Genomic DNA, 27,141 nt, shown 5'->3' with positions numbered 1-27,141 from the left:
CCCACAGAAACTGTGATATAATGTGTTGTTGGTTTGAGCTACTTAGTTCTGGGGTAATTTGTTACATAAGAATAGATAACTTATACAATGAGTAATAAATAAGCCCTAGAGATCTAACGCACAGTGTGGTGAATTATAGACAACAGTATTGTATTATAATCACCAAACTTGCTAAAAGACTAGAACTTAATTATTCCAACTACTAAAAAGAAAGAATAGTTATGTAATTTGTTAGAGGCACTAATTATTGCCACAATGGCAATCATATTACAACAGATAAATGTAGCTAATTAACATGTACACCTTAAAGCACAATGTTGTACGTCAAATATATTTTAATAAAAAAAAGAATAGTTTATTCACATTACGATTGCAGATATCTACAGATATCATTTACCCTCCTTACTACTTCAAAATTATAGTAGTTATTAGACTGGCCACTAGATCTTGTTGTTTAATGCATTAATAAAAGGCACATATATTCATTTGTAACAAATTTGTTTTAGCCATTTTGATACCATGCATACCTATTATTGAAATTTACCTATTCTTCTCTCTTAAAGTCATCAGGCTTTTCACATAGTTCATAATTGAAAATTAACCAGTTAACAACAGAAGTAGAATGGAGGGTCTCATGCTGGGTGTTATAGTTGTCTCTGCCTAGTGATGTTTATAGTTAAAAGCTCAAATCCCAAACTTGGAGGCTCTGTAACCTCTGGAAAATTTAAATGAAGATAATTTCCTTATAGGCAGGGCTGATATCTAAAATATCTGACAACTGGTAGGCAAAGTGCTGACCAGTCAGAATAAATGCCAGTCTAAAAGACGAGTGGGGGCAGTGAACATCAGTCTGCTTACAGAAGAGTTGGGGGCTTTATGAGTCGAGTACAACCCCCCCCCCCCCCCCCCGAGCACTTCTGGAGAAGGAGGGGACCCAGTGGTATTATTTCCCTTTCCCTTTTCCCAGGACAATATTTTCAAAGTTTGATAGTCATACCTTTTTGGATTTGTGGGATGATTTTAGGAGACATATGGATAAGCATTTTTTATTTAAGTGATTATTATTTATTATAATGTATTCTAGAAAAAATATGTAAAACGAAATTCATGATTTCATGGATATAGTCCTTTAGGATGACACTAAATTGTGTATTTAGATTTTTTTAAGGTTAGGTGAATTAAGGAAAAATAATATTTAAGTAAATGGCATAGTTTTGGTGGTATGCAGCTATCACAAAATTACGAAATGGGTTTGCAAATGTTTGAAATTTGGGAGCCACTGCCTTAGGAAACTTATTGGGAATCCAGACATATATACAGATTAAGAGAGAACCCATTCAAGGCTCTAAATTCAATCAGATTGCCTCCAGGGTATTTGATAACCTAATAAGTAACGTGAAGAGGAGTGTTCTCCACCCTTCACCCGTCCCAAACTTCCACTAACATGGAACACTGCCCCTTCGCCACTGCCTCCCAGAGCTGGAGAAGAGGGGTGAGGTGGGCTGTGATTTGGGGGGCCCAAAAGGGTTCCTCTATTCTCTCATTAATTCCATTTAATTAAATTCCACAAATTCCAAGTCTTAGAAAAACTTCATGTTGGTGCCTAAATCACCCCTGTGGGTCATGGTCTAGTCCTTCACAGCCCGTGTGGTGGCCACTGGAAATATGGCTGATGCGAATTGAGATGGGCTGAGCTGCAAGTGTGAAGTATACATAGGATTTGAAGGCTTAGTATGAAAATAAGAATGTAAAATATCTCATTAGTAGTCTTTATATTGATTCGTGTTGAAATGATATTTTAGATATGTTCGATTAAATAAAAAATATTCTTGGGGCTGGCCCGGTGTCACAGCGGTTAAGCTCACACGTTCTGCTTCAGTGGCCCAGGGTTCACTGGTTTGGATCCCGTAGGGTGTGGACGTACGCACCGCTTGGCAAGCCATGCTGTGACAGGCGTCCCACATAAAATAGAGGAAGATAGGCACGGATGTTAGCTCAAGGCCAGTCTTCCTCAGCAAAAAGAGGAGGATTGGCAGCAGATGTTAGCTCAGGTGCTAATCTTCCTCAAAAAAAATTCTTTTTTTTCTAAAGATTGGCACCTGAGCTAACAGCTATTACCAATCTTCTTCTTCTTTTTTTCTTCTTCTCCTCAAAGCTCCCCCGTACATAGATGTATATTCTAGTTGTGAGTGCCTGTGGTTGTGCTATGTGGGACACCGCCTCAGCATGGCCTGATGAGCGGTGCCATGTCCACGCCCAGGATCCAAACCAGTGAAACCTCAGGCCACCTAAGTGGAGTGCACAAACTTAACCACTCAGCCATGGGGCCAGCCCCCTCCCAAAAAAATATTCTTGACGTTCATTTCACCTGTTACTTTTTTTAGCGTGTCTACTAGAAAATTGTAAATTGCATACGTGGCTTGGATTACATTTCTAATGGACAGTGCTGCTCCAACCACCTGCAGACAAGATGGTGTGTGGAGGGACCTTGGGGGGTGCGGGTGCAGGGGTAGCCATATACTGATCATGCTGACTGGTGGCTCTGCTTGTCATTCTCTGATCTCCACATTTGTATATCCGTTTGCTTTCTGGATATACCTGATATCTTGCCAGATCACAAGCTCAATGTGTACAAATCCCTTCCCTGCGAAACCTGGACCTCCTCCTTCCTTCCCCATCTCGTTAATGGCACCCACGTCTAACCAATCTCTATGTCTTCTTATTTCTTCCTATTAAATATTGTTCAAATTCGTGTCCTCTTATATTTCCTTGCCTCTTCGCTAATTTAGACCTTCAAAACCTGTGGGCTGGATGAATGCAGCTAAGTCTCCTGCCTTCAGAGGCTCCAGTCCTTCCCCAAACACCATCAGAGTGAGCTTGATAACGTGCAAATTTGACCATGGCACCACCACTTAAACATCTTTCGTGAGGCTCCAGCCCCTCCAGGCAAAAGTGCAAATTCCTGAACACTGCCTGACCCCAGGATACCTTTCCAGCCTCATCTCCCACGAGCGTTCATCTCCCCAGGCCGCCATGTTTCAGCCACGTCTGACGAGCAGCCTTGCTTTCTCACTGCGTGGCATGCTCTTCTCGCTCCTCTGCCCAGCCAACTGCTTTCACGGGCAGGCACAGCTTGTGTATCAGCGACTCTGTGAATGCTTCCATATCCACTGTTCTGCACTCCCGCAGCACCTGTGCACCTGTCACCACCCAGTCACGTGCAGTAGGATTTGCTCACAAGTCTTCCTGTCCACCTCCCCCCAGAATGAAGCCCTTCTTTCTTACCTTAGTTCCCTTTCCCCAGCTACCCCAGGACCTAGCACAGTGCCTGGCCACAGGATATTCTTAGTACATGTTGGCTGGATGAGAGGATAATAGATCAATGCCAAATATTGTAATGGTTCCAGAAAAAAAAATCTGTTATGGATTTAAGCAGAGATCTTAAGAATAGAGTAGTACTTAGATCTGAGTTTTTGCTTTTGTCTATAAAACAGTTTATTCTGACCTTGTGTCATGAAGATAAAATAGAATTTAGGACAAAAATAGTTTCTTCTCAAATATATTCTTATGCTATTTTTTCCTTTATACTTTCTCTCTGATAACAATGGTTTTTCGCTTCATTAGGTTGTCAGCCTGTTCCAAAGACATGATTTATGGGGCAGCACAGCCAGACTCCAGTTCTAAGTTGAATACATTACCCGAGTCACTTAACCTCTCTGAGCTTTGGTTACCTTATTTATAAACGGAAGCGGTTTACTCAGTTATCTCTAAACTAATTTCCATTTGTAAAATTCTAAAGCATTTTAAGGCTTCCAGGGCATGAAGTTGGGGCCTGCTGATCACAGGCTTGTTTTGCTCTTGTTTGTAAGTAGCTTTTCTGAAGTTTTACTTAGGAGCCTAGAGTTTAATATATGCTCTGTTCTGACCCATTGAAGAAACCAAATTAAGATAGAGATTTTCTAAAACTATAATATTCAGTATTGGCAGGAGTGTGGTGAATGGGGCATTCCTTTTTGATGCCAGAGAGAGTGTAAGTCATTTGCACTGTGGATCACAGAGCTTAAATTGTTCAAACTCTTTGATCCAGTACTTCTGTTTCTATAATTTATTCTATAGCATAATCCTGGCTGAGTTGTTTATAAGGATATCGATATTAGTAAACTTATGAAATCAAAGTAAGAGATAACTAAATGACCAGCAATAAGGGAATGTTAAATAAATTTGGTGTGGAATGTTATGCAGTCATTAAAAATCACATTTCCCAAGAATATTTAGTGGCATGAAAGGATAACAAAAACTGGATTCAAAACCACATACGTTATAATCCTAATTTTAGAACTTTTTATGTATATGAAGTCTAGAAGGAAATATTCCAAAAAGTTAACCATGTATATTTCTACCCAGTAGGATTATAGGTAATTTATCTTCTCTAAACTTACTTGTGTTCACCATTTTCCACAATAGACTTGTGCTATTGTCATAATTTGGTAAAAATAATCATTTTAAATGTATTGAAGGGCTGTCAAATGCAAAGCAGTGTGCTGGGTGCTGTAGGGTGGAAAGATGAGAAGAGCTGACACCTGGTGTCTGGGGACAGCCATCTTGTGAGGGCTACAGACATGTGTAAATACCTGTTTGGTGGGGATGGGGGTCTGTGCCATGAACAAGTTGCCAACAGTGAGCTATGGTTATAGAGGAAGAAGCCATGGTTCCTGCTTCTGAAACACTTTGCCAGAACTCACGGTGCTCTCAGTGTCTGTGGGGGATGCTGCAGCACTGCATAGAGGCATGTACTCTTTCAGAGCAGTTCCCAGCCAGCATGAGCATGACTTGTTGCCATCTCCTTGGCGTCACTCTGACCCTGAATCCTAGGAAGGAAGACCTTTGAAACTTAGGAAGGAAGTTTGAAATCCTAGGAAGGAAGCCATCTTCACCATGTCTGTTTTTGTTTTGGTGATTTTTTAAATGTGCTTTTTAGACATTATATTATCAATGAGCTCAGGATACAATACCTTATTATGCAAAAAATAGGATACAATATGTACAAAGATAGGATATAATATATTATCATGTAGCAAGTCATGGAAATGTGACCTTACAATGTAAACACTGGAAGCGTTTCTAGTATGGTGGTGTCTTTCTCTGCGACTCTAAGGTTCCTGAGAGCTAGAAGAGGGCTCATGTTTCAGTAGCTTCCAAAGCTCACAGCAGTTCCTGGCAAACAGTAAACATTAAATTGTTCTTGAATTAATAAATATATACTTAAGTGGAGCCAAGAAAAATGCTAATTGTGAGATAATAAGTGAGCAAGAAATAGACCCTCTGGCAGGCTTCCTTAATGGAGGGCTTTATTGTAAAGATGGGCAGTGAAGGAGACGGGAAACCAGGAGTAGCCTCACACAGCCGGGTTAGAGGCGTGGGCTCTGGAGCCAGGCCATTTGAGTTCAGATTGTCTCGCTGCCACGTGTGAGCTGTGTGGCCTTGGTTAAGTTACTTCTCTGTGCTTCAGTGCCATCATCATCATCATCTACCTCATAGAGTTATTGTGAAAATTGAACACTCCTTGGCACATAGTAAGGGTAAATGTTAGCTATTATTTTTGTTGTTATTGTTAGTATTAACACCATTAGAATTATTGAAGACTAGGGGGCAGTTTAGGTCCCTGAAAACCACAGTGTACCCCAGTCCCAGGAGATGAATCATCTCTCTTATGTCCACGCATTAACTGGCTTAGCTGTTCCTTTCTGTCTCTTCGCATTTCTCGGTGTGACTGACTGCCCCCGTCCGTGATTCCCAGTTCATACTTCTGAGACAAGGAGGAGCCTGACTGCCTTGTTTGAGCAGAGGTTTTGGTGCCTGGCCAGCTCACAGTGTGCTCTCCAGCCTGAACACTGGCCACTCATGGACCTGGGGCCTGCTGTTGTCCAGTCAGCCATAGATAGGGTGGGTCCAGCTGCGGTTGATCTCACAAGGGGATCATAGGCAAAAAAGAAGCTCTTGTTTTTATGGACTAATCATTCTGAAAAGAGGACTCACAGAATAAAGAAAGTGTAAAAAAAAAAAAAACTAAACTAAAAAACTTAACCCTGCTGAAGAGACAAGATGACTTTTGGCATTTTTCACCTCGTATACCAATTCATTTTTTAAGGCCCATTAATCTCTGTTAAAATCCACAAAGGAAATTATGTGACTAAGAACTGTGGAAATGAAAGGAAACCTCAGAGGCCTGTTTGAATCTCTGCCTTTCTAGGCCATGCCCTTTCCACCTCTGCATCAGTTCACGTTCAGCCTGTCTACTTGCTGGCATCTTTATTCAATTCTTTCCATGCCATGGACCAGTCAAGAAAACATAGTATGGTGTATAAACTACACATAGAGATGCTGATGGGCCTTCTAATTATTTTCTACAATAATAGAAATGATATTCATGATACCTCTGGGAAAGCTCGTATGGAGGACATTAACATCACACGGTGCATGTTGTCTTAAACCATACTTCCTTCTTTCACTGTCACTGCCATGGACTTGCATCTTTTCATCACTGCCTGGTCTTCAAGGTGATCAGAACAACATTTCACTCCCTGGAAGTCGAATATTGCCACTTTAAGACCACCCTAGCACTGGCGTCAAGTCTCATAGAAATGGCTGTTTGCTCTCATGCCTATAGCTCCACATGAAGCAGACAGCAGGAAACAGGTAGATGGCCCTTTAGGGGATCAGAGCTCGCAGGCTGTGTAAGATCATTGTTCTTTCTGCGCCATCTCTTTTCCAGATGCCTATGCTTTGGTATTTCTTCTGGGCAGAGAATAGCACTGGAAACATTGGACAGTGAGCATTCTAGCCTTATTACTCAATGTGTTTTTTCCAGAGCAGCCCAGAAGGTTATGTTGGGTTTTATGAGCTGCAGAGGATTACTGACTGGTGTCCCACCTACAAAGACAAGCATCAAAAACTGCAGAGCTTGCAGCTGCCCTTGCGAGTCAGCTGAGAGTTGAGACAAAATCTCTGTTTCCTGTGCCCGGCTTGAATATTATGGCCCATACTTGAAGGAGAAGGAAAAGCATCATTTAAAACATTTTAATTGTTCCCACATGTGATCTGGGTCCTAAATGTTTTGAACTAAAAATTTCACTACTGAGTTGGTCAGTGACACAAGTTCCTGATATTAAAGGTCAATCGCTCTTTCTTGTCTTCCTCTCATAAAAATGAAAATGAAATAAAATAAATTGGTCTTCAGCTGTGAGATGAATTTCCTCAAATAATCAAAACCAAAGGGCTTTTTGAGTTTCCTTAACCCCCTTAGCAATAAAGACATTAAAATAGCAATACAAAACCAGGATTGAAAAAACAATTTAAACACTTTTGCTGACACATTTAAAGATCTTCTCAAATAAAAGTTATTTGAAAATAAAAAGGACCTTTTAAAGATTCTGGTAGCAATCACCACTTGTTCTCTCAGAAAAGTAGCAGCTTTTACAGAAAACTCCAAATGTTTTTCAAAACCAAATATAATACAATCTTTGTTGCTGATATATTCACTTAATTTGAAGAATATTTTTAAATGCTCAAAAATTGAAAATTCAATATTGGTCCTTTTATAGATTATAGATTATTTCAGCCCAAGGTCGACAAAAGAAACTATTGTTTTAGGTGTCCTGCCCCCTTCTTAGCTCTTTAAAGACACACTGTGGAAGGAAGGCCCATGGAAAGGCCTCAGCGATGGAGAAACCATGTGTTAGAAGCTCAGAATTAGCTCTGACCTACTAGTGGCTTCAGGAAGGGACATCAGACTTGCCATTCCAGCAGTGGTCCAGGGCCCACCTGTCCCATGGAGAGAAAGGTGTGAAATCCTCTCATATACAAGTGATTCTGTGTCTGAAGCCATGTGGGATGGGCTTTCTTCTCTTATTCTGTCCTGACCCCAGGATGGAAACCCTGCCCTTTCATCCCCTTTGGCACAGAACAAAATCACTGGATAATTGCCAGCCATCAGTTTTCCGGCATGTGTGTGTAGCCATGGCCAAGGTAAACTGGTCTCTTTGGTTTATTTTGAGTTGAAATTAGCTGAGCTGTTTGTTTCCTCTGAGACATATACAGATGCTTTTTGAACTTTGTGTTTTGAGAGATTTTTTTTTCATGGTATCAGCACACCACTTCCTCTAAGTCATTACTTTGAAACAGTCTTGCAGAGGGAGGTATTCCTGCTGGCCTCCAGCCTAGCCAAGCAAAGAGATGACTGAGGGATGGCGGCAAAGCTTTACCAGTGTATTTCATGTTTGTGCATGACTTCATGAAATGATTTGTCATCCACTAATTTTGGCAGATAGGGTGGGTTGCCGTCTGGTTCACCAATAGAAAACTGCATTTTGTTAATATTGGGCACTGACTCCCCCATTTGAATGATACTCAACGTTTAGGCTAAAATAATGTCCTCAGATGACCCTTTGTCTGGTTTCTCTTTCTGAGAATTCCATGGAACTCTTTTGAATGTGGATTTCTACTTAATCTTTCATACTTCCAGATTCTCTGGTCTTGATACATTTTAGAAACTGCAAGGTTGAGTAAAGCCATTCTTTTTTTTGTTTTTTTTTTGAGGAAGATTAGCCCTGAGCTAACATCTGGTGCCAATCCTCCTCTTTTCACTGAGGAAGACTGGCCCTGAGCTAACATCAGTGCCCATCTTCCTCTACTTTATATGTGGGACGCCTACCACAGCTTGGCGTGCCAAGCGGTGCCATGTCCGCACCCAGGATCCGAACGCGCAAACCCCAGGCTGCTGAAGCAGAACGTGTGCCCTTAACCGCTGCGCCACCGGGCGGCCCCAAAGCCATTCTTAACTTACGTTTTATTATACTTTAAATATTTTAAGCAATGAATGACCTTTGAATACTTCTAAATGTTGATATACCAACATATACAGTGCTTTTACCAACATTTTATAAACATTATTCCCTTTTCCATAAATCTCCTTTGTTATGAAGATAGTAATATTTTATATTATCTCAAGAGTAAATTCTAAACCATTAAGTACTTTTATACTTATGCTAAGGAAAAATAGAACTAGAGATCTAAAAAACATAATCATAATAAGTTTACAGTGATTTTTATATTCCCTTACTTAAGCATTAAAAATTGATTTGACTTCTGTCAAATTCTGATTTTATGTTTTTAAAAACATAATTGCCTTTTTTTGTGGTGAGGAGGTGAGAGGAGTTGCGCTTAAGAAAAATCACCAGAGTTGACCCAGTCCTTTCATGGACTTTATTTTTGTAAAAGGCCAAATTCTAGCCAAGTGGTAACAGGTACCAGCTACTTCCCTGAGTAATACATTGTACACTGACTTTTACATTGTGTTTGAGCATTTTAGAATAAACTCATAATTTTAAACCTTTTTTAGAATCTGCATTTTGAAGACTGATACTGTCACTGATAATAGTCTTGAATGAATCCAGAGTAGCATATATGTTGCTCTCGTTCTCTGTCGCTTAAACGTCTCCATATTGCTTATGCCTATAAAGATTTTGAGATACTTCATCTTTGTGTATCTCCCAGTAGTTCTGAGAAACTCTCATCTATATTTTCAAGATTTGAGGGGAGAAAAAGACAAGAGAAGAAAACCTTATCTCCACATTTGTGCAGTTAGAGGTTGGAGAGAGTTCAGGAGACCCCGCCGGGGAAGCATATTAGAATGTGCCTCCACAGGCTATTTTGCACTAGATAGGAGTAAATCTTGGATGAATAGAAAGTTCTGTGTACAGAAGTCTTTGTACTTTGGAAAAGAAAATTTCACATTGGTGATCTTCATACTGGTTTTCCATGAATTCCTTGCCAACGAGAGTTGGATACTCACAGTGTTTTCTGTGGTATTCAATTTTGCTGAAGCCTTATTTGACTCTTGGCACTGCTGTCTTTCACGTCAGAGTGCCATCGTCTTGTGGTGGCTGCACTTGGGCCTAATGATAGGAATCGTGGTTTTGTTTTCTCACTTGCTCAGAGGAATCAGATCTTGCCTCAAGGTCTGTTTTCTCTCAGTTGATTATGTGCTACCTCTGAAAACATTCACAGACCATTACTGTTCTCTCTGTTTACTCCTCAACCATGAGAATAAAGCAACCTTGAAAATAAGCTCCGTCTTCCATTCCCCAGTTGGGTGAGACTCCCCAAAGGGCTTTTGGACATTTTCTTAGTGCCCTGAAGAGAGGTCCTGCTCTGTGCGGTGGAGGATTCGGGGACAAGTGGCTCCCCATCCTCCTCCTGAAACTTAACCTACTGATTGGCAACCAGCCTCTCCAGGAGAAATGAAAACAAGGCAGTGAGCATAAAACCAACTTACTAATCCCTATTTCTCCGTAACTTTTAGGAGAAACTGTATTTTTAGGAAGTTTGAGGGGCATCTTTTCTGAATTTGTGTTCATGGAGTCTAGTGATATTTGGGATTGCACAGAAATGCAGAGGCTTAGGGACTGTGACTGAGAATGGGACCAACACAAACTGAGTGGGTCAGCATCAGCTTGTTGAAATAGGCCTAAGTATATTTGAAAACCATTTGTAGGATGATGTAAAATGGAGACTGGAATTCCTATTACCAGGTTTTCTCAAATATCAAATAGAGTGAATTCTTCATTCTTACATTACATTGAATGATCCCTTTGTAACCAAAAAGAGCCACTTTACTGGCTGTGTTTCCTCCTTTACCCAAGTAGCACTAAGTGGGAAGAAGTTTAGCTCTCTTTATAATAGTAATGATAGCTGACATTGTTGAGTGTTGAGTATTCTCCAGGCACTTCATTCCAGAGTGTCTGCTTTTCTCATTTAGACATATTGAACATCCTCCAGGTCCAGGAGAGAACTGGAGGAAGTGAGGACAGCCCTTGACCTGGGAAGACATAGGTGGAAAGGAGACCGGAGGATGTCCTTCCAGCCCAAGTCCTCGAGTGAATCGTCAAGTAGATAACTGGAGTTCTCTGAATGACCTGTGCTCAGAAGGAGGTTTTTATCACCAAGTTTTCAGTCATTAAAAAATTCTAAATTAGATTTTACTTTTTTAGAAATATTTGCACAGTGGCTAATGAAGACAGTAAGATAAAGGAAGCTTGGGTACTCATTAGGTCAGCCTAAATTCCTCCTTAGTTCCTGGAACTTTGGGCTTGTGAAAGATGGAACAAGGTGACTCAGGGTCATAATGGTTGTTTCTGTACTCAAACTTCAGAAGTTTACACGTCTGCACGTGTGTCTATAAATCAAGGCCTTCCTACTTCTGCCTTTGAGGCAGGAAGAACTGTGATAAAATGTGCCTAGATGTCCTACTCTCTCCGCCCAATATGGGATGGAAACATTTCTTAAATGGTGAAAATGATCATAGGCTGCACAAAATTAGCCACAGCTGCAATCTAAGAGTTTTTTTTAAGTTGTATATCTGTTGGGAATAGAGGCAGTCCTGGAGTTATGAAATTTGCTTTACAGACACACAGAAATGGTCACTGCTATTCAGCCAGTCTCCCAATGCTTAGAACATTTTATTTTGTCTGAAAAGTCATGGAGCTTTTGGGTAATCTTTAGGTTCAAAGGTAGAAGAAATAGGGAAAAGACAAACCTTGTGGTTTAAAAAAAATCCAGATAATGGACAATTAATGGAGAAAGATATACTAATAATGGAGAAGATGATAAATATATGGAACATTGTCAACCTCACTAATAATCAAAGAAATGGAAAATTAAAACTGCCCATACGTACAATTTTTGTCTATCAAATTGGCAAAGATTTTGAAAAGTGATCATAGCACATGTTGAAAAGAAATGAAATGGGTGCTAGGGGGAGTATGAATGCTAAATCTTTGAGAAAACAATTTAACACTGTGTATCAAGGTCTTTGCATTTTAATTAAATTACCTAAGGTAAGACAGTGCTTTCAAAAGAAACATGAATGGGGGCCAGCCCCGTGGCTGAGTGGTTGAGTTTGTGCGCTCCGCTGCGGCAGCCCTGGGTTTTGCCGGCTCGGATCCTATGCACAGACATGGCACCGCTCGTCAAGTCATGCTGAGGCGGCGTCCCACATGCCACAGCTAGAAGGACCCACAACTAGAATATACAACTATGTACTGGGGGGATTTGGGGAGAAGGAAAAATAAAAAATAAAATCTTTAAAAAAAAAAGGAATGGTTCTGAAAACAGAGTGACTGACCCCCAAGGACTTTGGAGCACTGTACATTTCCATTAGAGTCGGCCTGAGTTAGCCCTTCTCCCAGCAGTCATCTTTGTGAGGCTATTCTTTGTAACATAAGATGAGCTGTGCCGAAATGAACACCTGCACTGCACAAAACAGGGACAAATGCATTTTCCTTGCATCCCATCATCAACTCAGATAGGAGTGTAGGTTCCGTGAGAGTGGAGAATTTTGTCTGTTTGATCCCTAGTATCCCCAACACCTAAAACAGCACTTGGCACTTAATGCTAAGTCTTTGTTGAGTGACTGCTCTGCATAGGAGCCCTAGTCATGTCCCTGCTATCTAGCTAGCCATGTCGTCGGAGACGCATATATAAGGTGAGCAGATAAAAAGATCATAGAAAATATTTTTATTTCTAGAAAGTAATCTTTGTGTGTTTTTCTTTTTGACTGGAGAAGATTGGCCAAGAGGTTGAGTGTGGGGCCAGGTTAAGGGAGGGAAAGGCCACAATGGCAGGAGCTTGAGTTGGAGAAGTCCATCTCCAGGGGTGGGAGGGGCTGTTGCCAAGGTGGAGGTTATGCTAACACGTTATTCTCGACCCTAGCACGGTGCCCAGGCAGCTACTTATTTGCCTTGCTAGGACACAGCTGCCACCCAAAAGCCAAGAATAATACTCGGGTTGGGTTCTGTTTATTTGTTGTTCAGTTTTATTTTGGGTTTTTTTGTTTGTTGTTTGTTTTTACTGGTGGTAGGGGTGAGGCAGGGAGAGACCATTTGGTTTTTTTTTTTTTAACTCTGTCCATTTATTTTCCTGAGGGTGTCCTACAAAACATAAACCACACATGGTTTTTATACCTCAAATCTTTGTGGTTTGTTATTCTCAAACTAGTCAATTTTTAAATTTTTATGTAAAAAGTGGCTTTTTACTTAAGCCATCAAGTGATCATTCTGGCAGAATGGTTCTCAAGCAGAATGAAATGGTCTAAGGCTGAATGAATTAAGCAGCTTCCGTGTAGCAGGGGAAGGAGTCATTTAGTCAGCACTGAGCAAAAAAAAGAAAAACCCAAAAAAACAAAAACAAACAAACACACAAAATGGCGGAGCTGATCACCTTGTGATCGCACCCTTTTCTGGTCTTGTTGGCCCCGCATCCATGTCTGGAGTTGAGAGAACAACATATGTGCATTCGGTCCAGGAGGAAGCTCTTCCCATTGTCTGTCCTATGGCCTGATAGCGTAGCCATCCCGTTAGAGACAACCTGGAAGCATTTTTCTAACAGTCTGTTTTCCTGATCAGTCATTTGGAGGATCTGGAGCAGCCAAATGGGAGGTGGGTAGTTCCCCAAGTAGCAAAATCAGATGGGAATCAGGGGTCATTCAAGTAGAACAAATTCTGTTTCAGCCAAGCCACTGAGAGAAGCTGGGTCTGCTAAGAACAGGAGGAAGAACCCTGTGGTTATTTGGAAACAGAATGCGAGATTCCCTCCAGGATTGTAGGTGACCAGCTGTGGTGGTCCCCACGGGCTCCCGTCTCCACTTACCAGGCTGGATGAGCAGAGCCATCAAACTGCCCTTCATGACTGTAAACAGAGCTCCGGGACACGCAGACATCTGCCAAGCACCAGAAGCAGTGGCACTCAGCTTTGTTGGACCCCACGTCCACTTTTAATAACAATATTTTCTAATGCCCACTTCACAAGCTTCAGCGAACCTTCTTCAGTGAAATAATCTAAACTTATGCATAATTTCCCCCCAAATCCATATAGTTTTTGTCTGTAATTAAAAAGAAAAATAAAGGGAAAGTAATTTATTGTAAAGTAACTTAAATTTGTAAGTGATTAGGTGCAACTCATTAGCAAACAAAATGAAGTGGTCAGGGTTTGCATCGACATGTGATCATCGTGAGTGGGGCGGCAGCAACTGCAGACCGATTCCAGTAAGAGTCAGAGACCCAAATACCACAAGTGGGAATGTCTCTGGGCACATGATTTTCTGGAAGGGGTGAACAACTCCTGGTGAAAATCTGAGCAAAACATAGTGTTTCATTTATTTGACAGTTGCATTCCTGGAAAATTCAGGGACTAATACCACAGTGCAATAATTACTTTGAGTTTATATGTAAAATGAAGTTAAGGTTAAGTCTAGGCTCGGGTAACTATCCAGTAGTCTCCTCTTATCCATGGGGGATATGTTCCAAGACCCCCAGTGGATGTCTGAAACCTCAGATAGAACTGAACCCTATATATACTATGGTTTCTCCTATACATACATACCTATAATAAAGTTTAATTTATAAATTAGGTACAGTAAGAGATTAAAAACAATAACTAATAATAACAGAATAATTATAACAATATACTGTAATAAAAGTTCCTGGAGATCTTAGCAACCTCAGCATATGATTTTTTTTCTTATTGAGTCGAGAACTTTCACCTTTTCACTTAAAGGAAGTACTTTACAGCTTCTCTTTGGCATATTTGAATTGCCAGCATCTCTACTCTTACACTTTGGGGCCATTGTTAAGTCCAATAAGGGTTACTTGAACACAAGCAGTGCGATACTGTGACAGTGGATCTGATAACCGAGACGGCTGCTAAGTGAATAAGAGGCAGGTAGCATATTCTGTGTGGCTATGCTGGACAAAGGGATGAACACGTTTGGGTGGGATGGAGTGGGATGGCACAAGATTTCATCACGCTACTCACAATAGTGTGCAATTTAAAACTTATGAATTGTTTATTTCTGGAATTTTCCATTTAATATTTTTGGACCTCAGTAGGCAGTGGGTAACTGAAACCACAAAAAGTGGAACCACGGCTAAGGGACACTACGGTAAACAGTTTTTTATCTACATCGATGTCCAACAGGACCTTTGAAGGACATGGGTCCTTCATGAGTGGGACAGCTGGTACATTGCAGGTCATCTAGCATCCCTGATTCCCATGTCTGAATCTCAGGAGGGTCCCCCCATTATTGTGACACCCACAAATACCCCTATTTCCTGTCCACACGCACAGTGGTTGGGTCTGCCTCTCCCAGGTAGCAGCTGCACCAGCCAGGCTTGGCTTAAGTATAGTCACGGGGCCCCAGGGGGAGTCACGGGTCACTGATTCCTTCCTGCAGCATTTACATGGGTGACGTCAGGTCCAGAGGTGCAGAGCTGTGTAGACTCTTGTTTCCTGAGTTCTCCACGGAAGGCCTTTCATGTCCACATGGTTCAGTGGGAGTCATCAAGTAACCAAATAGCTGGAGAAAAGTCTGAATAAGGAACAATATGGCTATTGTCCCCACCCAAGAAATAATTGTAAAGACCACATCCTGGGCTATGTACCTTATGATTAGCAACAAAAAGGAACACACAGCTGTCCACATGCCAATAGCTTCTCCCTGTGTGTGTGCACAAGTATATACATGGCAGGATGTGAAAAGGGGGTTTTCCACCAGTTTGCCTCTTGAGTTGTAAGAAACTTCTCTCTATATTTCCCATGGGTTTTCCCCTGGGGGGCACTTGTATTGGATGTTGGTGACCAACTGGGAACTTTTTGCATTTTAATTAAATTACCTACGATAAGACAGTGCTTTCAAAAGAAACATGAATGGGCGCTGGCCCTGTGGCCAAGTGGTTAAGTACACGTGCTCTGCTTCAGCGGCCCAGAGTTTCACCAGTTCAGATCCTGGGCACGGATGTGGCACTGCTCATCAGGCCATGCTGAGGTGGCATCCCACATGCCACAACTAGAAGGACCCACAACTAAAAATATGCAACTATGGTGGATTTGGGGAGAAAAAGCAAAAAAACCCAAAAAACGAAACATGAGTGGTCTTTCCACATGTGAAAAGCATTTTTCCCCTCAAAGAAATAAAGTTATGATGTCCCAACCTCAGCATTTGTTGTTTACTGAGTATTGAACTGCCAAGCCGTCAGTCTGGAGAGATAAGGCTCTCCATTGTGTCCTCAGAACCTAGCGTACTGGGCGTCCGGTCCATGGGAGCATAAAATCTAGATTAGTTGGATGTGATTATGTGAAACCATTATGGGAATGTTCTTCCTGGATAGTCTGGGGTCTCTTTCTGCCCACCCTGCATGTGGTTCTTCTCCTTTTCTCTGTCCCAGCTAGTCACCTCACCATTGTCTCAAATAAGACAGCCTGTCATATCCCTGACACTGGCAAATAGTCCTACCTAAGAAAGAGGGTTGTTAATGTGTTGGCAGGTCCCCATGTTGTCCTTTTAAATGGCTGTCACTGCACGGGAAGAGAAGCAGGAGCCCGCCCCGGTCTTTTTGGAGGAGGAAATCCAGCACATCTCCCCTGCGCCCTGGCCCCGCCCCACCTGGAGCCAGGTGTGTGGCAGCCTAATCACAAGCCCAGGTTAAATGAAGGATGAATGAAACTTGGAGCTGGAAGCTTTTAAAATCCATTTATAAATATTTTTCAAGCCCCTGCAGTAGGTCAGATACTGGTCTAAGCAGCTGGGGAGACAGCAGAGAACAAGACAAACTCTCTGCCGGCATGGCGCTCCCTCTCCAGTGGAACAGCAGAGGTGCACAGATGATACAGAATACAAATGGGGTGAGGGGGCCAAGCCACAGAACCAGGAGAAAAGCGTCAGCCCAACAGCCCTAAGACAAAAGGACAGAGCAAGAGGGAGGAGAAGAGGTCCATGAAGTTGCCGATGAGCAGGGGAGCATCGGATCGCAGGGGCCTTGCTAGTGTTGGCAAGGACTTTAGGTTTTATTTGGTGTACAGTGGAAAGCCACTGAGGCTTTCGAGTCTATGAATCTCCTCTGAGCCCTGAGTTTGACAGTATTACATACAGTATCTCTCAGCTCAGGATTCAAGTCCTGTGCTAGGATTGGGAGCACCAAGACTCCAGGAAGGGGAAGCCCATTTTGGTCTTTAATTCTCCTGGCCACAAATCCAAAACTACGTAGCCGATGCCCTGTTTCAAGAGATGGCTCCAAGCAGGATAAACTCTTCTTAGCCATGAAGGATAGCCCAGAGGTGGCTCCGCGGCCCAAGACTTTCCCAGGACTGACAGTAATTGTCTGTTAGGTGCCGTCCCGGCATCCTGCCAGGGACAAGGATGGGTTAGACAGGGCTCCTTCCCACCAGGCCATCGCCTGGTGAGGTTAGTTGTGGTGTCCAGTATGGTGGTGGCTCTTGAGCACTTGAAATGTTGCCAGTGGTAAAATACACACCTGTTTTTGAAGACTTAGTGTGAAAAAAACAGTAATTAATGGTTTTTGTTGTGAGTACATGTTGTAATGATATTTTTGAAATAATGTGTTATGTAAAATATATTATTACAGTTTCGCTTTTTGAACTCTTTTTAATGTAGCTAGTAGAAAATGTAGACCTGCACATGTGGCTTAAGCCAGCTCTGGTGGTCTAGTGGTTAAGATCCGGCACTCTCAATGCCGTGACCCAGTCATTTCTCGGTCTGGGAACCACACCACCCATCCGTCAGTTGTCATACTGTGGCAGCTGCGTGTTGCTGTGATGCTGAAAGCTATGCTACTGGCATTTCAAATACCAGCAAGGTCATGCATGGTGGACAGGTTTAATCAGAGCTTCCAGACTAAGGGAGATCAGGAAGAAGGGCCTGGCCACCCACTTCCGAAAAAATTGGCCATGAAAACCCTGTGAATAGCACAGAGCATTGGCTAATATAGCACCAAAAGGTGAGAGGATGGCGTAAAAAGACTGGGTTCTGCTGTGCTATACACAGGGTCACTAGGAGTCAGGATCAACTCGACATCACTAACAACAACAACAACAACGTATGGTTCAAATTATATTTCTACTGAACAGCACTAATCTAGAAGGAGAGTTGTTTTCTTTTGTTCTTTGGTTGGTTGGTTGGGATTTTGATTTTTGCCTTTTTGTGGCCATTATTAGGTTCTCAGATTTTGAGAGTTTAATGCTTTTCTGGGAAGAACTCCTTGGGTTCTAAACCATTATAGGGGAGCCCTGAGCTTCTGTCCCATTTTATCTATAAGCCAAAGAGGTCATTTTGAGCAGTAAAAGGTAACTTCTGTAGCTCCCAGGTCTGAGCACGTCTATGGTAGAGCGAGCTGCTATAACAGCCTCTAGTCAAGAAGGGAGTGAGCCGGAAGTCATTTTATTTTATTTTTAAAACTTGATGGAAACATTTCAAACATATATGAAAAGTAGCAGACCATTATAAGGAACTGCCATGTCCTCTTCACCCAACTTCAAGAATGATCATCCCAGGCCCATTTTGTTTTATTTATACCCCTACCCACTGTCCCGCCTTTTCCACATTACTTTGAAGCAAACCCGGACATTATGTCATTTCACCCACAAATATTTCAGTGTGTATTTCTAAAAATTGACGGATTCTTTGTTAAAAAAAAACTACCCGATATACTCTCAATATTATGACACCTAAAATTTGGCAATAAGTTTAATATTATTAAATACTTGATCAATATTCAGATTTCCAGTTGCCTCATAGTTTTTAGTTTGTTTGAATCAGGATCCCAGTACATCCACACACTGCATCTGCTTGCTGCATCCCTTAGGTCTCAGGCTCCCCTTGCTGCTCGTTCACTGCACTGGCTTGATTCTCAGCCTCTGTACGTTTGCAACGTGGCTGTCATACTACCAGTCCCAGCTCCATACATCTTAGAAAAAGTCGCGTTGCATGGCCTTGGTACAGAAGTCATGACATGCTCATCTCTGAACCAGTCACTGCAGCCAGGGAACCACAAGGCTCTAACTGGCCAGGGCTGGTCACCTTCCATTCCTGAAGTCAGGGTAGACTTAGCCCAACAGAAGCCAGAAGAGCAAAAGAGCAGATGATCAGTGGATCTCTCTCTCCCCAAATCTGAAGCTCTTACTGTAATTCAGGAGGCTGGATGCTGGACAGCCCACATACAAAGGTATCCTCTATTTACCCATCCAACATCCACACACACATCTCTCCCCATACATGCAATTTCAAAAATGCTCCCCCATAATAAATTGGACTCACCCTCCTCCCAGAGACAGCCAATCCAGGTCCAGAGTCTCCACGGTCTTGTCAGTCAGCGCTGGAGGTTGTGTCTTGTGTCTGGGGGCTATCTTAGAAGTTTAACACCCAGTATACAATATTAGAAGGAGAGCAGTAGAAGAATTTTGTGCTTAAACTTCCATTTGGGAAAGGAGAGAATGAGACATTGGTCACCAGTCTTTAGCATATTTTTTAACCCACTGGACAGATTGTACCTGTGCTGGCAGTGGGATGAGAACTTTGATCAGCCAGTGGCTTGCCTGCTTCTGCTCTCTGGGAGGCTCTTCCTTATCTGCTGTCTTCTGGAGCCAGCTCTAAAAGCAGGGCTGCACCTATTCCACAGCCCACTTCCTGTTCTCCTGGCTTCTGAGATCAAGGCAACATTACCCTAGGGTTTGAGCAATCATAAACTGTTTTTAACCAGTCTGGGGCTTTTTCCGGTAGTACAGTGCCCTTAAAAACTTGGTAGATTTCTCTAACCTGAACTCCATGGACTAGTAACTAAAACTCAGGATTGTGTTGAGTTGTAGTCTTTGAATGTGGAACCAGGCCTGGGCACTTCTGTCTCCTAGCAAATGAAACATCCTCTATCTTGGTCTCTGATTAGGTACAACTTGAAACAATGGCCTGAGGTGGTGGAACCACTGAAGATTTACTCTTTGCTCCTGAGATGGATCCCAGTATGTTGCAATGAAAGTAGCTGGCCTTTTGCTCAGACAGGAGAACTTAACAGAATGTCTGGAGGGACAATGGAGAATGTTCTAAACATATTTCCTGATCTGGTTCTCCCTTCTGACCCAACTCTATCTAACGTTAGCATAGCATAATAGCATAGAGAATTTGGATTTTCTAACCCACAAGGCTCCAGATTATTTGACTCTCAACCATCTTGGCTGCAGATCACAGGCAAAAAAACAAAAAAAAAGGCCTCTGGTAACAAAGCTGTATTTTTTCCTTCTGTGCTTCCAGTCAGTTTTAGCTGAAGTTTATCTCTTTCCTGTGGATCTTACTGAAGGCTGCAAGAAATAGCCAATATACTCCAACGTCCTAAATTTTTTTCTCTGAATCCTTTAATGGGGCACCATCTGTAGGCTTGTGGTCTTAGGCCAAGGATTCAGTAGGTGGAGGCATAACCAGCAGTGTGGCCGTGATGCAACAAGGACTGCCAGCTTCCTAGCCCAGGGGAGCCTGCACTCGCCTTCACCTGAGCTCAGATCAGCCAGCTGCACATTGTAGGGTTAGTCACATTCAGCACTCACTTCTAGTACCCATTCCCATAACACCTAAGTGTCTTTGTATTGCCAGTGATAGAAAAACTGACCACAGTAGCTTATACAAAATTGAGAATTTATTTGCTGGTGTAAATTAAAAGTCTAGAAATAGGGGTAGCCTCAGGGACAGATGGATTCAACCAACAATGTCACTAGCTGCCTTTTTTCTGCCCCCAGTTCCCCGCTTTGTTGGTCTCAGTTTCAGACCATGTGGTCAAAGGATGAGTGCGGCCATTCCAGCCCCTGCATCTTCATGGATCCAACTCCAGCCTTATCCTGTGCGAGGAGTCCTTGCCTCTGGGCACAGGTGCCCTTGGTTCTGATCAGGTCCCAGGCCATCACCAAAAAGTTTCTGGGGCCAAGTGAATGCCAGGCTCTCATTAGCCAGCTCTGAATCACACGCTCTTCCTGTGTCCGGAGTGGGAATGAAGGCCTCCTGGTCTGAGAGTGAAGGAGGCATGATTCTCCAAACAAAAATTGAAGGACATCATTATAAGGAGCGTGAATAGATACTGAGCTGCCAAAACATAAGGGAATAGATTGCAAATTTCTCCACAAGTAAAATGATACCAATTTATAATAACAGAACCTAGAAAAATAAAAAACTTGCTTTTCATTTCTCTGTGTTTCTGAGATTATTTTTAGGTGATCAACCCTTTATGTAACTGTACTGATAATTTTATGGGGAAAAGGGACATTCCTTTGTTTTGCTCTTTTAAATCACATAATTCCCATATTTCAACGTTTTGAAAGTAGAATTCCTCTCACAATAATGTACAATAAATGCATACATTTAATCTGGTACTGTTTCTTTTTCCCCCTAAAAAGCTATAAGGGGGCCTTGTGCTATTGAAGAAGATGTTTTAGAATCAAGGGGATACAGTATTCTGAAGCATCTTTCCACTACAGAGTAAACGCTACACTAAACAGGTAGTCATGGAAACACAACTTGAAAAACCAGAATGATAAAGAACAAATCCTCTCATATTCTATACATGTCGCTGTTGCCCTGATTCAGTGTGTGTTGCTTTGAGGTCAGCACGGGAGGGTCTTGGCTGGGATTCTTCACTGCTTGAAATTTTGAAGACTAGTGAGAATCACGCTGTAGCTTTATAATCTTCTGTCCACTCTTGGTTCTTTATTTATATAGATTAATATGGAGGTTTCTTTACCTGATTGCTTGGAGAGCTATTGATTATTGTTTTACTCTAGCATTAAGCTCAGACTGGTCTATATATTGAAAGGGGGGTGATAGAGGCATTCAAAATTCTCTTTGAAGCCCAGAATTGTGATTGTCTTTATTTGCTTTGGGTTCTCAATCCGCTTATCTTTGGCCTTTGATTATAATAACAGCCTCGATAGCAATACAGATGCTACCCGCAACTTCTGCCCTCCACACCACAGCCCTCTCCCTTCCCCTCTTCCTTCCGCCTCTTCTTATGCTTATAGAAAGGAATTAAGTGAAATCCTCCTTCTGAACCTAAAATGAGACTTAAGGCCATAATGACGCTGGACCATGGAGCAGGAGACCGGGCTTCTGGTGCCAGCTCTGCTGCTGCCTGCTGTGTGACATAGGCAGGTTGCTTAACCTCCCTGGACCCCCATTTGCTCATCTGTAAGTGACGGTGTGGACTTTGATCTCTGCAGTCTTGTTCAGCCTTCAAATTCCTTAGTTTGAGAAGTTGATGCTGATCTAGGAACACCTCACACAGATGAAGGGCAGAAAGCACTTTCACATCCAACCCCTGTGTGTCATCCATTGCTGAGGGTGGCCTCCAAGGCCCCTGTGGTCAGCAATGCAGTTGGACTTCTTCCCTGCCCACGTGATCTCTCCCATTTCCATCTTTTCCTGCCTCATTTCCTTTATCTTTTTATTTCCTCCCCTTCCTTTCTGACTAGATTGTTTGTTTTCAACTTTCTTAACCCATTTTTCTCTCCCCACTGCCCAATGACATAAGCCGTCTTCACTGCCTAAGACTCTGCCTCACCCCTGGTGGGTGAAAGGGCTTACCTCAGATCGGTGGCATCCTTCCTCTGCAAGTTCCCTTTGACTTAAGCCTTCCCAAGAAGGTTCAAGTCTAGTCTTGGCATTGCTTATTCGCTGTTTGTTTCAGAGGAAACATCTTAAGCTCTTAAAGGAATGTTACATTGTAGGATTTTTAGGAGATACTGATTTTCTTTTTCACTCAACAAACAACATTTTTGAGCACCTACCCGGTGTCAGATGATGTTCTAGATGCTGAGGCAACAGCAGGAAAGATGGTCCCTGCTGTCATGGAGCTTGACTTCTAGTGGGCAGACACATACAAGTAAATAAACCATTAAATAAATGAAAAAATGCCGAGTGGTGACATGTGCCATGTATGAAAGAAAACAGGAGCAGCGATGAGGCCTGAGGGAGGGCAGTTTTACTGACAACTGAAGAATGAGAAGGAACCAGGAGATGAGTGTTCTAGGTGAGAGGGCTTCCCAATGTAAGGCCCCGAATGCAAATGAGCTTGGTGACTTTAAGGAACAGAAAGGGCTGGAAGATAAATTAGCAAGAGGGGGTGTCACTTGAGATGAGGTCAGAGGGCTAGGGAGGGGCCAGATATTGTGAGTCCTTGTGGCCCTAGCTAAAGAGTTTGGACTTTTTAAGTGAAATGAGAAGTCATTCGAGGGTTTTAAGCGAGGAGGAACGTCTGATTTATGTCCTATGGTGCATAGTAGACACCTCATAAATGTATCCAAAGTTGACTACATTTACAAGTTTTCATTAAAGTGGAAATAGACCCAAACTCTAGACAACTACTCCCTTGCAAGTCCCGGGGGCTTCAGCCTTCTAAGTGACATACTTCTTTCTAATTGAGCTGTCCCTAATAGATAGGGGTGTGTGTACTGAGAGTGTGTGCATGTGTGTGTGTCTGTATGTGTCTGTATATATTGGGGGTGCTTTACTTAGAGAACTTCAAAGTAATTCTGAAAATACATAGAGAAATCATCATATCGCTCATGTTCTCTTTTTAGATGCAACTATAGCTGGGTCCTTCCCCAAAGATTCGCTCAGGCGCTTACTTGGTAGTTGATCAGGTTTTCTGTTGTCCTGAGGTTAGTAGGGGGGAAGGAGTTGATAGCTGCAGGCCTCCACCTCGGTGCAGCCCCACGCCTGCATGTATTTATTCAGGTCCGGAGTGTCCCTGGGACTCCAGACCCTAGTGAGGCAAGTGGGATACGTCATGCCTTCACGCGGCTCCAGGCAAAGCAGAGGACTCACGGTCACTAATCCTTCGAGGCTCTTCTTCCAGGAATCCTGCCATGGCGTGGCATCATGAAACCCTGCTCGGGTAGCTAGACTCATATCTCAAAGAATTTAGAGTTTGAAAGAACCTTAGGCATCAACTATCCCAGTACTCCTCAGTAAGAGAACTTGCAGTATTTTGGGTGAGAATGCGCTAAGCATCATGGGAAATTTCACATTCCCCGGCTCTGCCTTTGAACCCCGCAGGCCCTTCCCCCCACCATTCCAACCCACTGTCCCCAACCCCCAACTAAAAATGTCTCTACACATTTCCAACAGCCTCCTGAATTGAGAACCACTGGGCTACTCAGTCCTATCATTTTACAAGTAAGGGAATATTAGGCAACTTGTGGTCTCTTCATGCCTTTTTCCTCTGAATCTAGCAGAATCAGGACTCAAAGTTCACATTTTACAGTCAAATTCATTTCTGAAATATACCTCTTTTTTCATTCTTTCAGCTGGTACTGTTTTCTCGGAGTTACATGGTATGTGTTGCAAACGTAAATCTGAACCTTTTAGATGGATTGAGAAAAAATTAAAAGCCTTTTCTGACAGTTTATACCTAACGCATGGTTTTGGTGTGATATTTTCTTTCTGCATTCCTTTGCCCGTCCACCTCTTAGAGTCCTACAGCGATGAGAGATCTGACTTTCTCCTTCTGCACTCATCATCTCTGTGCTTCTGGGAGAGTTGTTGTTGCCCCATTAAGTATGGAGGACAGAAACAAAACATTCTGGCATAGAAAGCTCTGGATCTTCATATGACTTGAGCTGCATATCATTTATCCTGACCTGGGCACCAAAATCACATTTCAAAACTTATTTGCAGGCCAGCCTGGTGGTGCAGTGGTTAAGTACACACATTCTGCTTCAGTGGCCCAGGGTTCGCCAGTTCGGATCCCGGGTGTGGACATGGCACCACTTATCAAGCCATATTGTGGCAGGCATCCCACATATAAAGTAGAGGAAGATGGGCATGGATGTTAGCTCAGGGCCAGGCTTCCTCAGCAAAAAGAGGAGGATTGGTAGCATTTAGCTCAGGGCTAATCTTCCTCAAAAAAAAAAAAAAAGCCAACTCATTTGCTTTCATACACCTGACCAGCTCTCTTCCCCTGCATTTGTGACTCTCGCTGTACGCGCTTGAATGCGCTGTAGATGAGGAAGAACCACTTACCCTAATTACTAGTGTAGTTGAGAGCTTTTAGTTCTTGAGTCACTCTTTTCCTTAATACTAAGTGGTTTAGTCAATATTGAGAGTGAGACCTTCCAGTGGAATTTTCCTGAAGGAATCTCAGGTTCCATGAACAACTATTTTTGTGGAGGTGTCTGGAATAAAGTTGGGCCGTTAACTGGATGGAGGTCCTGATCACTTCTTGTCATTGTACCAAACAGATGTGTTACAACTTGTGGGAAGGAGAAACATTTAATTTCTTTAACTTAAGTTTTTTTCTTTGCTTGCTTCTTAAGTAAAACCCATCTAGTTTCTTTTTCTGCAGCAAAGGAGGAAGGAGCAAACAACAAATTAATCAGACAGGAAGCGAATAACCACAGAAGGACGTCTGCCTCTGACTCAGTATGTCACATTTCACGAGAGGACAGAGCTTGTCCAAAATGGCTGCCCCAAAACGACCCCACATTTGCGTTAGAAGATGATGCCTTTTTCAGGGACCGTTTTCTCTCTGGGCTCCTATCTCGCTTGCTCTCTGTCTGCCTGTGTTCCTGGTCATGCCTTCCTACAGTATCCTTTAACGGTAAGAAAAGTTATATTCCAACTAAATGTGTTTCCTTTACCAGCTAGAGGGAAGAACTAAATGGCTTTTAATGGGCCATAGTATGTCGATATAAAGTGTAATTTTTCAGTAGAAAACCGTGTGGTCTATTCCTATGGCAAAGAATGCTGGTTTCACCACTATGGTGATTATGGGAAATTCATAACTGTGTTTTGAGCCAAAATGTAAGTAAGTTATTCAGTAGAGCTTTTCCTGGCCACTGGACAAGTTTGGATCCACAGGAATTTTTTTCCCATTTAAAATGGGGGTTTATGTCAGTAAATATATATCCTTTCAGTATAAGATGTAGTAGTCCACACAACTGCTTTGGAATTGTCACTTTGGCCAGGAACCGTTAGTGCTTTTAAAGTCAAGGGGTCTTTGGAAGCTTCAAAGGAAATACTGTGGAACTAGGCTCTTGCCATTCTTTTGCTGCAGACATGATACTTAGGTTCGAACCCCAAACTAAACCATTTCTAAGCTGAATCTTTTAGGACAAAGACAATTTATCTTTAGAATCATTTTATTCAACATCATAACAGTGCAGCACACAATTATTGCTAATCAAATTCTATAGCATGCATTATTACATTTAATATGATTAATAAATATTTACATAAAATATTGTAATTTTAAAATTTCAGGCCGTGTACCCAGAGACCTACAGAATAGGATTAACGAAAACTTTTTGTATCAAAAAAAATTTTTTTCTCTGAGGCAAGTATGAAAAAAGCAACGTGACCTGTATTCCTTTTCCCCATGGAGAAATATAAAACAAAGTTGTAAAATATTAAGAGAGCACATACAACTTTAGTCAATAAGTACACGTTCTTTTAAATAATTCAGTGCCATAACTAGTGTATGCAGTAGAAAATGGAGAAGTGGTAAAATGAAGAAAAGGCTGCAGGAAGATTCTAAGTAAGAAAAGTAGAACAGCTTGGTGGAGAGAAAGATAGGTGGAAAGGTAGGAGAAAGAATAAGAGGATAGTGAGAGAGGAGGATGAGAAGCCAGGAAAGGATTTGAGGTCAGTTAGTGTGGAAACCACACCTTTACTATTCACTTGGATTATGGGTCTCAAGTATTGTGTGTTAACTTCATAAAGTTATGTTGCTTCTGAACTGGATCATCATCTAGTCAAAACTCTTCCTTTCATCGTCTAAAGAGGTTTCAATGATTTATCTAAAATCACAGTCAGGTCTTCTAACGCTCTTTGATAATGGTACCTATTCAGTAGGGTTATTCAAGAGTTAAAGGAGGCAAGTACTTAATAAGTATTAGCCATCTTTAAAAAATAAGCAAAAGAGACTAACACACAATAAGTGCTCAATAAATGTTATTGTCTTTTTTTAGATTCTTCATTGCCCATTTATTTACTTTTTTTTTTCATTGAGGTCACATTGCTTTATAACATTATATAAATTTCACTTGAACATTATATAAATTTCGCTATATTTTGACTTCTGTATAGACTGTGTCATGTTCACCACCAAAAGTCTATTTGCCATCTGTCACCATACACCTGTACCCTTTTGCCCCTTTCACTCTCCCTCTACCCCCTTTCCCCTCTGGTAACCACCAATCCATTCTCTGTATCTATGTGTTTCTTTGTTTATCTTCCACAGGGGTGAAATTATACAGTATTTG

At 42.0% G+C, this 27,141-nt stretch overlaps 1 protein-coding gene across 4 annotated transcripts in view; it reads left to right on the top strand.

The window, feature by feature from the left end:
• WIPF1 (WAS/WASL interacting protein family member 1) overlaps positions 1-27,141 on the top strand; it is a 112,730-nt gene that overhangs the window by 53,344 nt on the left and 32,245 nt on the right. The window contains exon 1 of one of the 4 annotated variants that reach the window (XM_046659131.1): positions 25,246-25,478. The exons of the other annotated variants lie outside the window; for them this stretch is intronic. The gene's annotated coding sequence lies outside the window, so the exon portion shown is untranslated. Of the gene's footprint in view, positions 1-25,245; positions 25,479-27,141 lie in introns of those variants that run through there. 4 annotated transcript variants of the gene reach the window in all.

The sequence above is a fragment of the Equus quagga genome, chromosome 4, assembly GCF_021613505.1.
Source record: "Equus quagga isolate Etosha38 chromosome 4, UCLA_HA_Equagga_1.0, whole genome shotgun sequence".
Classification (NCBI taxonomy): Eukaryota; Metazoa; Chordata; class Mammalia; order Perissodactyla; family Equidae; genus Equus; species Equus quagga.
This window is presented reverse-complemented; position numbering and strand designations above follow the sequence as displayed.